The sequence below is a fragment of the Miniopterus schreibersii genome (genome assembly GCF_964146895.1).
Source record: "Miniopterus schreibersii genome assembly, chromosome: X".
In the NCBI taxonomy this organism is placed as follows: Eukaryota; Metazoa; Chordata; class Mammalia; order Chiroptera; family Miniopteridae; genus Miniopterus; species Miniopterus schreibersii.
In genome coordinates this window covers 72511312-72526494 of record NC_138104.1, presented here as the reverse complement: position 1 = coordinate 72526494, position 15183 = coordinate 72511312, and the positions used below count along the sequence as shown (strand labels likewise).

The 15183-nt window shown below is 48.2% G+C and overlaps 1 protein-coding gene and 1 pseudogene across 9 annotated transcripts in view; both read right to left on the bottom strand.

Moving 5' to 3' along the window:
- Window positions 1-12135, bottom strand: part of LOC308550831 (uncharacterized protein) — a 109553-nt gene extending 97418 nt beyond the window's left edge. For 7 of the 8 annotated variants that reach the window (XR_013997966.1, XR_013997967.1, XR_013997968.1 and 4 more), the window contains exon 1: window positions 12016-12135. The gene's annotated coding sequence lies outside the window, so the exon portion shown is untranslated. The remainder of the gene's footprint in view (window positions 1-12015) is intronic. The other variant, XR_013997971.1, reaches the window with a different exon arrangement.
- LOC308551015 (high mobility group protein B1 pseudogene) overlaps window positions 1-15183 on the bottom strand; it is a 535482-nt pseudogene that overhangs the window by 174317 nt on the left and 345982 nt on the right. The gene's annotated exons all lie outside the window — the stretch shown is intronic.

Genomic DNA, 15183 nt, shown 5'->3' with positions numbered 1-15183 from the left:
CCAACAGCAGGAGTGAAAGAGGTGATTTTCCTACAGATCCAGCAAATATGAAAGGGCAATAAGGTAATGCTACATTCGGCTCTCCATAAGGAAATGCAACAACTTAGAAGAAATGAATCGATTGCTCAAAAACCATAAAGTACGGAAACGTACCCAGATACAATAGTGTGCATAGTCTCATATCTTTTATATAAATCTAAATGATAATTAAAAATCTTTGGGAGAAATCAAGATGGCGGCGAAGGTAAGAGCTGCACCCGCCGTCTCCCACAACCACATCAAAATTACAACTACAATACAGAACCGCCATCACTCAGCCTCCTGAGATCTGGCTGAACAGAAGCCCCACAACCAGGGAGCTGAAGAAGCACCGAGACCGGCAGGAGGGGCGGAGACGCAGGCGCGTGGGGACTGAATCGGAGACTCGCTGCGGGCCCACACCGGTGCCTCGGTTTAAACCCGGGAGGGACATCTCGGCGGTGGGGGTTTCCTGGAGGATTGAGGGGGGGGGGTCCCAGCCCCACAGCAGGCCCCCAGCCCAGGGCTCCAGGGCCGGGAAGAGACGTCCCCACAACTCCGGGCTGTGAAACCAGCAAAGACTGTGGCTGAGGTTCGCGGAAGCTGCGGGCGTCCCAGGCAGCTCCTCTTAAAGGGCCCGCGCACGGACTCACTCAGACACGCTCCCTCTGAGCCTCAGCGCCAGGCAGCAGCTTGAAAGGAACCTGGGACATTTGGGGAGGAACTAACCTGCCTGAAATTGGGGCGAGAGGTGGAGGGGTGGCTTTCTCCCAGGCAGAAGGGCTGGCAGAGGTCATTGCTCCTTTGCCGAGTCCTCCCCGCACACAGCCTGCAGGCGCCATATTTGAATCGCCAGCACCTGACTCACACCTTTGGCCACGCCCCTCCCCACCTGCAGCTCATCCAAGCCATTTCCAGGGGCTTTTCTGTGCAAGTGGCCTCTCCAGCCTCATGCTTAAGACTTTCCTAAAATCCCTCAAACAAGCAGCAGCTGGCCCAGGCCTAGCACTAGTGGGAGCCTGCATTGGCTCATAGCTTGGCCTCTCCCGGACAACACCAGCCCAGCACAAGTAGCAGCCATCTACGGTTTGCTGTGTAGCTCATGCTGGGTGGCCCTGGGGCAAGGCACTGGCAGAGGCTGACTTTGCACCTCCCAGGAGGCCTCAGAGACAGTGCACCCAGTTGTCATACTTGACCACGCTGGATTACGACCCTACCACATCCACCAGTCACACTCAAGGGGTGCACTTGGTGAACACCAAAGCTCCTCTGAAGTAAATCCTGACCCACAGGGATGTCTCCAGCACAGCAGCTCTTTCACTGTAGTTGCAGCTGGTCCTCACAGCTGATTGGCCTGGGGTTCAATTCCTCCCAGGGACACCAACAGTAACCAAGGCTCAACTACAACAGAACAGTGCACACAGCCCACACAGGGGAGCACCTAGAAGGCCCAGCTCAGGTGACTGGGAGGCTGAGCCACTGGACCCTACAGGACACCTACTACACAAAGGCACTCTACAAATTCCAGGAGACACAGCAGCTCTACCTAATACATAGAAACAAACACCTGGAAGCTGCCAAAATGTGGAGGCAAAGAAACATGTCACAAAGGAAAGAACAGAAGAAATCTCTAGAAGAGGAACTAAATGAAATAGATCCAAACAAGCTAACAGATACAGAGTTCAGAATTTTATTTATAAGGATGTTTAAGGAGACTATTAGGGAAATAACAGAAAATTGATAACATAATAAAGCACGAATTTGAAATGAAGGCTACAAGAACTGAAGTGAAGAATAATCTCCATGGAATCAAGAGTTGAACAGAGGACGCTGAGAATCAAATCAGCAATTTGGAACATGAGGAAACAAAAAACACCCAACCAGAAGAGAAAAAGAAAAAGAATCCAGAAATAGGAAGACAGTATAAGGAGCCTCTGGGACAACTTCAAGAGGCCCAACATTCGTATTATTGGGGTGCCAGAAGGGGAAGAAAGAGACCAAGAAATTGAAAACCTATTTGAAAAAATGACAGGAAACGTCCCTTACCTGGGAAAAGAAATAGACTTACAAGTCCAGGAAGCACAGAGGGTCCCAAACAAGAGGAACCCAAAGAGGCCCACAGCAAGACACATCATAAGTAAAATTTCAAAGGTTAAAGATAAAGAGAGAATCTTAAATTCAGCAAGAGAAAAGCTGTTAGTTACCTACAAGGAAGCATCCATACGGTTGACAGCTGATTTCTCAACAGAAACTTTGCAGGCCAGAAGGGAGTGGCAAGAAATATTCAAAGTGATGAAAAGCATGGAACTACAACCAAGATTGCTCTACCCAGCAGAGCTATCATTTAGAATTGAAGGTAAAATAGAGAGCTTCACAGATAAGAAAAAGCTAAAGGAGTTCATCACCACCAGACCAGTACTACAGGAAAAGTTGAAGGGTCTTCTTTAAGAAGAAGCTAATGAACAAAAGAATCTGATGACCTGAATAGATCCAGAGACACTGAAGCATACAACAGACGATCATATTTCAGAGGAAAGAGGGAAGGGGGGTGGAGGGTGGGAAGAGATTAATCAACGAAGTTGTATGCATATATGCATAACCCATGGACACAGTTAATAACAGGGTGAAGGCCTGGGGAGGGGGTGGGAGCGAAGTGGAGGTGGCCAATCGGGGGGAAAAAATTAGACACCTGTAATACTCTCAACAACAAATATAAATTAAAAAAAAAAATCTTTGGGAAAAATTCCCCAAGAGTAAATACCAGAAAGTAGCAATTCATAAGTTTTAAATTGCACATCATTCTGAATAGTGTGATGCAATCTCTTGCTATCCAACTCCAGTCCTCCCCGCCCCCAAGGTGGACCATCCATCCCTTTGCCCAGCATACCCACGCTGTATCCACTACCAGCCACCTGCTAGTCACTTAGTAACCATCTCAGTTATCAGACCGACTGTTGAGGTATCGCAGTGGTTGTGCTCAAGTAACCGTCATTTAGTATAACAATGGCCCAAAAGCAGGAGGGGAGTGATGATGGCAATCGGATATGCCAAAGAGAAGTCCTAAAATGTATATGTGTATACGCATAAACACAGTGGATCCAGGGTTCAGTGCTCTCCATGGTTTTCGGCATCCACCGGGAGCCTTGGAATGTGTCCCCCATGGATAAGGGAGACAAAGAATATAGTGAGAAAATCATTAAAGAAATTAAAATGCTACATTAGAAAACATCCACTGAATGCCAAAGAAAGCAGTAAAGGAGGAACCAAGGAACAAAAACACACGAAACACAGAAGAAAAAGTGCAATGGCAGATGCAAGTCCACCTATGTGAGTAAGAACAGTAAATGTGAACAGATTAAACAGGCCAATCAAAAGGCAGGCATCGATAGACTGGGTTGAAAAAACAAGGTGCAACTTTATGTCCTCTACTGGAGACACAGTTGACATTCAGAGATACAAACAGATTGACAGTGGAAGTAGGGGAAGAGATGCATCATAAAACCAACAAGCACAAGAAGCTGGAGTGGGTATCCAATATCAGGCACCTACTTTGAATATTAAACATCCATTTTTCATACCACGCAGCAATTCCACTCCTAGAGAATTCTTTCCAAGAGAAATGAAAACATAATGTCCACACACAGCACTTTTATTTGTAATGCTGAACCGAGAAGCCACCCGGAGAGTGCACAACTGGTATACGGACGAAAGGCAACCAACGCCCACACAAGGGACTGTTCCACAGTAATAAGAACGAACTACCGGCGCAAGTGACAGCGGGGCTGCGTCTCGGGGGCGCTGAGTTAAAGAAGACGGATGCGAAGGGCTGCACATCCTCTGCGTCCATGTAGATGGCATTCTGGAGCGGGCCCAGCTACAGGCACAGGGCGCACCTGCGGCAGCCGGGGCATGGGAGCGAAGGAAGGCGCCTGACAGCAAATGGCACAATGGAGCATTCTCAAGCGTTGGAAATTTTCTATATTTTTATTGTGGCGGTGGTTAGCAATCCTATACAGTTGTCAAGACTCTACAAACTGTACACTTCAAATGTAAATTATATCTCAATACCTCTGACTTTTTTTTTTTTAAACAGGTAAAGGAACCGTTAAGGAAAGTACTTAAATACTGGTCATTGTGTTCCATTCTGATCACGAGTTCACACAAATAAAGTCTTATTTTGGAACCTGGTCCTCTTCTCATTTCCCCATGTCGGTGGGTGGCACCTCTGTACTCATTACCAAACACAGAAACTCGGGGTTAATGGTTTACATCTTCCTCTCCTCCACCTGGAGCCCAAATCCTTGCTGAGTTTTGTCCATTTCATTTCCCAGATATCTGTCTAATGCTGACACTTTTCCCCATGTCTGCTCCATCTGTTCTAGTCCAAAGGCTTTCTCCCTTCGATGGTCAAACCTGCTTTCTAACTGCTCCCTCACATCCACTCAGGGTGCCTGTGTCCGTCTCCCTTCCCCTCCCTCTCACAGTTGCAGGGCTGCCCATTACTTCTTATTTTTATTTTTAAAATGTGCCTTCATTGATTTCAGAGAGAGGAAGAGAGAGGGAGAGAGAGAGAAACATCAATGATGAGAGAGTCATTGATCGGCTGCCTGCTGCACTTCTACTGCTGGAGAGCATGCCCGCAACCTGGGCATGTGCCGTAACCGGGAATCAGACTGTGATCTCCTGGATCATAGGTGGATACTCAACCGCTGAGCAACGGCGGCTGGTCTGCGCATTACTTTTTGTTTTGTTTTGTTTTTGTTTAAAATATTACAATGTCCCCTTTTCTCCCCAATGACCCATTCCACCCCTTCCGATCCCCCTCCCCAGTCCCTCCCCACCACTGTCCATGTCCTTGGGTTGTGCATATATGTATATAAATTCTTTGGTTAATCTCTTCCCCTCTACCCACCTGCCCTCCTCCATCCCTCTGACATTCATCAGTCTGATCCATGTTTCCATGTCATTGAATCTATTCTGTTCATCAGTTTATTAAGTTCTTTAGATTCCACATATAAGTGAGATCATGTAATGTTTCTCTTTCTCTGCCTGGCTCATTTCACTTAGCATAATATTCTCCACATCCATCCATGTTGTCCCAAAGGATAAGAGAACCTTCTTTACAGCTGCATAGTATCCCATGGTGTAAATGTCCCACAGCTTTTTTATCCTCTCATCTACTGATGGGCACTTGGGCTGTTCCCAGATCTTAGCTATCGTAAATTGTGCTGCTATGAACATAGGGGTGCATGTATTCTTCCTGATTAGTGTTTCAGGATTCTTAGGATATAATCCTAGAAGTGGGATCACTGGGTCAAAAGGCAGCTCTAGTTTTAATTTTTTGAGGAACCTGCATACTGTTTTCCATAGTGGCTGCACCAGTCTGCATAACCACCAGCAGTGTACCAGGGTTCCCCTTTCTCCACACCCTCTCCAGCAGGAGTCATTTGGTGATTTGTTGATGGCAGCCCTTCTGACAGGTGTAAAGTGATCCCTCATTGTGATTTTAATTTGCATCTCTCTGATGATTAGCGATGTTGAGCATTTTCTCATATGTCTCTTGGCCATCTGCATGTCCTCTTTGGAGAGGTGTCTATTCAGGTCCTTTGCCCATTTTGCCCATTAATTTTTAGATAAAGACCACATTCCTACACAAGGACCTCAAGGCATGGCCTAGCCCCTGCCCACCTCTCTAGCCATGTGCAAAGCAGAGCTCCCTCCTTTGTCTCTTTTACTGGCTCCTTTCACATCTTCCAATTCCCCAAGGTTTTCCACTTACACTGTCCCCTCTTCCTGAAGGCTCCTGAGTAGCGAACTCCTGTGCACCCTTCATATTTCAACTCAGCTGATGCCTCTTTGAGGAAGACTTCCCTAAAGATCTCGCTAAAGTCATTTCTTCCCAAGCCGTGGAGTGCGCCTCTTTGGTACCACCAATCACAGGAGTAACTTTTATATTTATTTGTGTAATCATTAGATTCACTACTTTCTCATGATTTCACTTAAGCCCCATGAGGGCAGGAATGTGTCATTTTATTTTATTTTATTATTTTATTTTATTTATTATTTTATTTATTTTATTTTATTTTATATTTTATTTTATTATTTTATTTTATTTTATATTTTATTATTTTATTTTATTTTATTATTTTATTTTATTTTATTATATTATTTTATTTTATTTTATTATTTTATTTTATTATTTTATTTTATTTTATTTTATTTATTTTATTTTATTTAATTTATTTTATTTTATTTTATTTTATATTTTATTTTATTTTATATTTTATTTTATTTTATTTTATTATTTTATTTTATTTTATTTTATTATTTTATTTTATTTTATTTATTTATTTTATTTTATTTTATTATTTTATTTTATTTTATATTTTATTATTTTATTTTATTTTATTTTATTTATTTATTTTATTTTATTATTTTATTTTATTTTATTTTATTATTTTATTTTATTTTTTTATTTTATTTTATTTTATTTTATTTTATTTTATTTTATTTTATTTTATTTTATTTTATTTTATTTTATTTTATTTTATTTTATTTTATTTTATTATTTTATTTATTATTTTATTTAACACCCGGGCACCCAGCACAGTGCCTAAACCATAGATGGAGCTTAGTGAACCGTAGTTAAATAAATGAAGAGTCTTTCTTTCTGTTTGTTAAACACACACACACACACACACACACACACACACACAAGGTTATCTTCACAGTTATCCAGAACAGTCAGCAGTGTCTCAGCAGTCACTCCGACCTGGTCGAGGAAGTCGAAGGCACGGGTGGTTTTGCTAGAAGCTTCTGCGTCTGCCCATGATAAAGGCTGAGGCCCTCGTGCCTTCAAACACTCAGTGCCCCCTTGTTAACGCTGATGGCGGGTCCTCAGAACTCTCATCACTAAGTGCAGCGCTGCGCTCCCAGACCTCAGACCAGGACGCGCTGTCACCACCATAATGGACCACTGGGTCCTCTGACCGCAACAGCAGCCAGAAAACGGCACTTAGCTGCCTGTTCCCTTTACTGCGCTCTCACCTTCGCAGTGACTTCTCGTTTCTGCTTGGAGTCACCCGAGATTCATTGCTAATCCCAAGATTCATTGACAATCAATCTTAGATTATTAAGACAATGAATCTTCAGAAAAACTATTTAAAAAATCATAATAGAAACACTGGCTGTGTAATGATGATGTTACAGCAAATAAAACAATAAATAACATTATTTGGAGATTATCTAGAGGTTCCCACTTAGAGAAAATGACTTACTGCATGGTTATTCCCTTCCAGCACTTTCTAAGCATTTTTACAATTGTGAGACTGGGGGGTGGTGGTGGTAATGTGTTTATAATATTGTATCTGTTGCTTTCCTGGCTCAATTAATACCACAAGCTACTTTCCATGATGATAATGACGATGACATTGTTGGTACCTACATCAACAGCAGCAAATCTGTGTAGAGGCCTTGCTAGGAAGCACAAACCGTTCCTTGTGACGTGTGTACGCTGACTGGTCACCCACAGTATTTCATGCACTTAGGAGACATCATGTCCAGTCCGTACGCACATCCGATGGAATCTGATGAATGCTACTGCGCATGCTCACGTGCCTTTGATGCAAACAGCATCTGACACTGGGGTGCATTCCAGAGTTCTGGGTCAGATCCCCCGTTTCTCTAGGTTCTCTCTGGGCTCAGTACAGTTGTGACCCTTCCCTTGCTGGTAGCTGACTTTGGGTAAGTGCTTCACTTTTAAAAATGTGCACTGTGCAATCCACACCCAGGGAATCTCCGTGTGGCCACCACAGTGCCCTAGAAACAGTGATTTTTTACTCTGCTGGGGGACTCTCAGGAGTATTATTAAATCCTCTGGTAGCCAGCCTGCCTCCAATGTACTGACCCTTCCTGGGAGAGACACACAGTTGAGGAGACCAACCTGAAAGCAGCCAGGAAGACAACATATGAACACAGCGTGAGAGTCAAAGCACGGGCAGGGCAGTGGATCTCTGAGAGGACGTCACAACCCCACTGGCCTTCCCCCCGAAGGCTGCAGTTTATCTCAAATCCATTCTCCTCATGGCCGCTGGACGGCCGTTGGGACAGGAGATGACATCTTAGACCCCCATAATGGCATAAGCTTTTCTCGGGGACCATGTAAGACATAACGTGAGGTTATGCGACCTATTATCCCACCTCCTGTCAGCCTTTGGTCCTTTCTGGCACCCAAGTCCATTCCACGCGAGCCTAGAGCATCTGCAACTAGGGCAAATGTCTTCCCTTCACCTAGCAGACGCCTTCGCCTGACCCGAGGACATCGCCTCTCCCTCTCCTTTCAGCTGTCTTTTCCTGATGTCAGCTGCTGTCCCAAACCAGACAGCTTTCTCCACTAGCTTCAAAACCCAGACTGGACCCTTCCCCTGGTGTCCCAGCCTGGAGAGGCCTTGTTCTCACAGGGAACGACCCCAGTCCCAGGAGCCAAGAGCCCCAACTCGTACAGAACCATCCTGGGCATCAACGATGGTATTATCCAACCATAAGAAAGAAAATGCTGCCTTTTGCCTTTTGCAGCTATGGATGGACTTTGAAGGGTTTATGCTAAGTGAAATAAGTCAGACAGAGAAAGACAACTACTGTATGCCATCACATGTGTGGAAACTAAAAAATCCAAACCCATCGAAATAGAGGTTAGAATGGTGGTTGCCAGGGCCTGGGGGAAATGCTCACCACAGCTACAAACTTCCAGCTACACGATGAATAAGTTGTAGGGATCTGACTGGCCGCACGGGGACCACAATTAGCAACACCGTATTACATACTGAAAGATGCTGAGGGAGTACATGTCACATGTTATCACCACACACACGCAACGGTAATTATGAGGGGCTGGAGATCTTAACGAACCTTATTGAGGTCACCATTTCACAATGTAAATGTGTATCAAATCATCCCGTTGTACACCTTAAACTTACATATGTTACATGTCAATAATGCCTCAAAGCTGAAAAAATAAAATTGTCCCGACTGTCAAGTGGGTCCCTTCAAGCTATTTTGTGTGCCCTCTGACATCTTCCCATGAGTCCTTGGAGTTTCCCTTATTATCGACACCGCGCACTGAGCCAGATTCTCTCCTCTTTCCCTCCGCAGGGCTGGAACCAATCATTTCGTGCAGCATCGTCTTTCGAAGCCTGATCTGGGGGCTAGGTGTGCTGTTGCTACTGGAATGTTGCTGTGACCAAACCTATTAGAACATACGAGGTACACAATCTCATACCCACCCGCACACGTAAATATATGCACCTATACCTTTGCCCTATCCACGCAACCGTGTGTGCGTGTATTGAAAACCACGAGTTCCCATGGAGGCCTCCGATTCCAGTCTAACGGCTCCGAGTCTGTTCTGGTGTGCTTCCTTTCCACATCGGTAAGTCCCCTTCCCGAAGCCAGGGGCACGGCTGCCAGTGTCCTTATACACTTCCTGAGCCGATGAATCCTGGTGGATAGAAGCCGGCCCTTCCCCACACAGAGGCCGTCCTCGCTGCTGTGCTGAAGAATCCCCCGGCCCTGACCTTCACAACCCCCTCAGCGCTGCATCCCTGAGCCAGGCAGCCTTGTGCCACCCGACCCAAGGGACATCCTCCTTACTGCCTGGGGCTCTGTCACCCACTGCATCTTGTCCCTACGTGTGGGTGCCCTCCTCCCTGTGCCCGGGCTCTGACCCCCAGAGTTGCTTTCCTTGCTCTGCCACACCTGACATGATCGCTTTAGGACAGAACTGCTCTGGTGCAAAAGGGAAGGGACGGAAACCAAAGGGCAAGGAAGGGGGAAAGGTGACTACGTCTTATTAATCAGTTATTAAAGTGAATCGGGCCCAATCAGGGGAACGATATGAAGCCCCTGTGTTGTTTCTCACTGTTTTCCAGCTTCCCCTTCCTGCCTCTCCCCTCTGCTCCAGGTTCGCTGTCTTTGCTAACATCCTCCCCTCCATCAAGAGTAGAGACGTTACCATGGGCATGGTTCCTGTACTCTCGTCTATGTGACTCCTGTGCTCTCGTCTACGCAGGCTGGCTGGCTGACATTCAGTGGGGATGGTGTCCTTCCTGAAGCTCTGACACTCAAGCCCTCGCCTCATGACACAGTCGAACGTTTCTCCCTCTTTTAGCAGTTTCAGGTGTGAGCAGGAGAGCAAGTTCAGGCCACTTCTTGGAGCCTCAGGTTCTTCGTCTGGAACATGAGCATGACCCTAACTCCCTCAGAGCTGGAGGAGAAATAGAGATGGCAACGCCAGACACCTCTCAGGAGCGCTGTGTGTCGAACCCAGTGATGACGGCTTCACCGGCATCACGGGCCCCCCGACCTCCGGGAGCACTGCGAGTGCCTTTCCCCCTCAGCACTGTTGCACTTGCTGTTCCTTCTGCCTGGCATGCTCTTCCCTCAGGTCATCTGCGGCCTCTCTCTCACTTCCTCCAGGTCTCTGCTCAATCACCTTTTCAGGGAGACCTTCCCTGAGCACCCTGAATAAAATACTCTTTCCCCTGACCTGTACTTTTCTTTCTCCATAGCACTTGCCACTCACATATGTTATAGATTTCCTGACAAACTCCATGAAATCAGAGACTTTGCCATTTCTTTCTCTGTTGTACCCCAACTCCTAGATCAGTGCTCACACACATGCAGGTGCTCAGAGAATCGTTGTGGAAGACTGGAACCCAGGCTCTTGACACACATTGCTAAGATGTACTGTACGCTCCAGTATGGGCACTTGCCTCATTTTATTGATTATGATACATACCGAGGCTCGAGGAGACAAGTGACTTGCCCAAGGACACACAACCAGGACTTGGTGCTCCAGGCTTTGGAATCGTACCTGCCAGGTTCCAAAACCCTCAGTTCCTGGACAGAGACCTCACAATCAAAAAGATAAAAGATATTACCAGAGACAGGCACTCACATACCCAAAGACACTAAAATAGCTCACTCAACACAACCTAAAACACATTGGAAAAAATCTCTGCATGAGAGTGCACAACTTGAGTCACAGCCTCCCAAACAAAGCAGAGACCATACTCACTGTGACAACCCCTCCCCAAGAGACCAAAGCCCTCATCCCAGGAAGGAAAATTGCTGCCAGCCCACATCCTAGACACAGACTCCCAAAGCACACAGACACCCCCCCAACTTAATACAGACACCGCACAAACAGAAAGACAGCAGCTCAAGTAACTCAGAAACACCATGGAACCTTAAGATAATGTCCCCTGACAGATCAGAGAACCTACACCCTGGACACAGACCTCCAAACAGCTTAGATACTTTACACCTTAAGATAAAACCTCCCCCACCTCCAAGCAGTTCAGTTTGGGACCCAGTCTGGCCATCAGTTTGGGACTCAGAATCACAGACTGGTCAGAGACTGCATACCCGCAGGTGCAAACACCCACACAGAGATCTCACATCCAGGGACACAAATGCCCAAAAGCTCAGAAAATGCACACCCAGGGATAAAGGCACACAAAGTCTAAGAGGCGCTTGGACCACGGTGCACAACATCCACTCAGATAAAATATCCCGTTCACTCACAATCCCCCAAGGCCTCGGAGAGATCGCGCGTACCCAAGCAGCATCTGTGATGTCACACCCAGCGATACATGTCCCCAAAGGCCTGACACGCTTTACTTCCTGGGCAGACACCAATCCCGCTCAGAGACCTCGCTGGACCTTAACTGCCTGCATGGGTAGGGCTGCCGGTGCCGGGCTAAGCGCGCCCCGCCGGGCTGGGGACCGAGTCAGGGCTAAGAGCTCGCGTGGACACAGCGCCGCGTCCCCCGCGCTTCCGGCCCGGACTCCGGCTACGAGCCAGCGACGGCGCCGAACCTCGCCACTGCCCGGGACCGCGTCGTCAGCCCCGTCGGGACAGTCAGTGGGGGGAGCAGTCAACTCCGAGAAAAACTCTACACTCTGAAAAGCCACATCGAACACGCGCACGCGCCTCACCCTCAGCTCCGGGTCCGCAGTCGTCGCCGCCCCGGAGAGACGGCCCCTGGGAACTGGGTGGGCGAAGAAAGGGGCCCCGGCTAGGGGTCCAGCCGGAGCCAGCCTGCGCCCTGGAAGGGCTTAGTCAGTCAACCTGGCCGCGGCCAATCACCACCCGGCACGGTCCCTGTCCCCACCCTCCACATCTGGGAAGCAATCTCTCACCCAGTGGTGGCCCAGCTGGATGCGACCACGTCGAAACCCAAGGGTGGAGCTAGAGAAGTGGAAAAAGAGGGGCGCAGCCTCAGACCAGGTAGCTTCCGGAGTGGACAGTCCTACCTCTGAGCCCCTCAGTGGTACCTCCCGGGAAGGAACTGTTCCCGCGGGCGCCTCCTGGTGGTGGGGACCGGGAACAGCTCGTCCATGCGGACGCCCAAGGACCATTCTAGGCTGGCAGCCAAAGGGTGGCGGGGCAAAGTCAGATGAAAGCCTCACAGGTACCCTCGCTGGTTTGGCACAGTGGTTACAGCAGCGGCCCTCGGGCTGAAGGGTTGAGGGTTTGATTCCAGCCTGGTTCCATCCCCAGTCCTGGTCCGGAAACACACTTTGGGGAGACAACCAATCCACGTCTCTCTCTCCCCCACCCCCACTCTCTACTCTCTCTCTGAAAAGTAAAGGAAAAAATATCCTCTCGTGAGGATTAAAAAAAAAAGACAACTTCACAGTTCGCTGCAGTCTTGGACTCCAGAAAAAGTCTTCCTACACTGAAATTTACCTCCCTGCAGTGACCAGTATGATAGCAGGGGCAATACAAGCGTTCCCTCTGTGCTGGGCACAGTGCTTGCTTGGGCCTCCCTGGGTAACGAAGAATAGGTCTTGCGGGGAGGGGCTCGCAAAATCCCCTCAGGAGGCAGGAAGGCTTGAGCTCCTCCCTGGGGTCAGAGTCCTGGTGTGGGCGGGCAGGATCTTTGGATTTGTTAGGAAAGGGCCATTTCCCAAGGACACTGCATTAGTGAGATAGGACCAGAGGCGTTGTCACCATCTTGTCACTCCTGAACGTGTTCCCTAGCAGAAGCCTCGGCCTGTCTAGCTATGCCTCTTGCCACAACTTTGCATTTGTTCATTCATTCTCTCGTTCAGGTTTAATAAAGGACAGGAAGCATTTATTTGAACAAAAAGAGTTGCCACCGGGAGCTGTAGGTCCAGGAAGCAACCCATACTGCACTCTGAAAAGAACAAAGTAAAGCGGGGTTTGTAAAGGCAAACCCCACAAAGCCTAATTCTTTCATGCAAATGAACCAATGCTGGCTATGTTAGCGGGATTTGTTAGTTACAGTATGGAAACAAGAGAGGCAAAAACTACAGGAAGGAGGTAAAGTCCATTAGTGTCCACACAGCAGTTGTTCCAGGATGTGCATGGCTATGCCCTGTGCTGAGTTCAGCATTGGGTTAGCAACTTCCTAGCAGCTCTGGGGCCTGAGACGCGGGATGTGCACAGATCCCACTTCCCTACGAGCCCCCGACTCCATGGTAAGGGACTTTCTTAGCAATGCTCATGCGGTGCAATTTACTTTCCGTCTTTATGTTCATTCTCTCCCAATCACATCAGGCACTCTAATGGGAGTTAGGAATAGAGCCGTGTGGGAAGGGACAGAAACCTTCCTGGAGCTTACATTCTATTGGAATCGTACTGCACGAAAATTGTAAGCAATCTGTCAGGTGTTGTTAATTGCTGCCATTAAAATTAAATAGGAGGGGAGCATTTCTAGAAAGAGTGGTCAGGAAAGTTTTTCTAAGATTGTCACATTTGAGCTAAAACCTTGAGGAGATAAATACCTGGGAGAAAAGCATCCCCGACAGAGGGAGGAGCCAGTGGCCAAGTGCGGGAGTGGAACTAAGGCTCACGTGTGTGAGGAACAGTGTGCAGGCCGGTGTGGCGGCACAGCATGATCGAGGGAGAGAGAGGTCAAAGGTGAAGTCAGAGAGGTAATACCTATGGCCTTCTGGGCCACGGTGAGGACTTTGACAGACTCTGAGTGGACCCCGGGAGGTTTTATAGCAGAGAAGACCCATGCCTCTTTCAGAGGCCAGATGCGCAGGGCACCTGATATATGAGGAGGTGCTCCCGGTGTGCCCCAAGGATGAACCCCAGCCCCAGCACCTCTCCACCTGCACGTGCCTCCCCTGGGCGGTCCTGTGCACTCAGGATCGTTTGTGCTGCCTGCCCACAAAGACGCACATAAAAGGATGGTACGCTCAGGACAGGTGGCGTGAGGACCCTCATGGCATGAGTGAGGTCACACCCAGGCTGGTATGTGGGAGAGACAAAGTAACAGGCCCAGAGGAGAGGGAGAGAAAGAAAGAGAGAGCATTAGACAGGACAGAGAGACTATTTATGGCAAGACAGTGTTGCCACGGAATTAGCACCCCCTGTGGGCCCGCAGCCCTGCTACTGATTGTTGTGCTGCCTCTTCAGGGGAAAGGACACCCCTCCCCTGGGACTGTGTCTATTGACTGACTCAGCTGCCCATGGCCTGGGCCTCGGTCACACTGTGTTCACACACATCAGGACACTCTGCCCATCTGGACAAGGACATGTGCCAGTCATGGGGAGGCTCATGCTGTACACAGGGTCCCCCAGATCTCCTCAAGCCTTTGATGGCCCTTTTGCTAATCCCAGTGCCAACAATGCTTTAAAGGGGGAACTGGAGCCAGGGGACTGTACATTTGCAGTGGCACCTGTGCCAATTCATGAATCTGAGGCATTTCCCTACCTCCGTGGAGTCTCCCCTCTCTGCCTCCCACCACCCCGTCCACAGGTAACGTGCAGATCACATTCCATACATCAAGTACCAGGCATGGTGTGTGAGCGAGACAGAGGGACAGACCTGACAGCGAGTCAGTTACAGGGTCCTTGTGGTCCTGGGCAGACTTCAACCTTTCCCCTTCCTAGTCATGCCCCCTGGCCTCAGCTGCTCTGAGCCCCCCCTGCCCACTTTCTCCAAGGAGCCCAGGTTACATCCATTCCTCCCCTCTCAGGAGCTGAGATTTCCCATCTTCAATGGGCCCCAAGGGCCTCATCTGCAAACGGTGACCCCCTCTTAGGAATTCGGGCAGATTTCGTGAGTTAACATGTGGACATAGGTTTCTCACAGTGCTGAGTACAGGAGGGGGTGATGTCAGCACGTG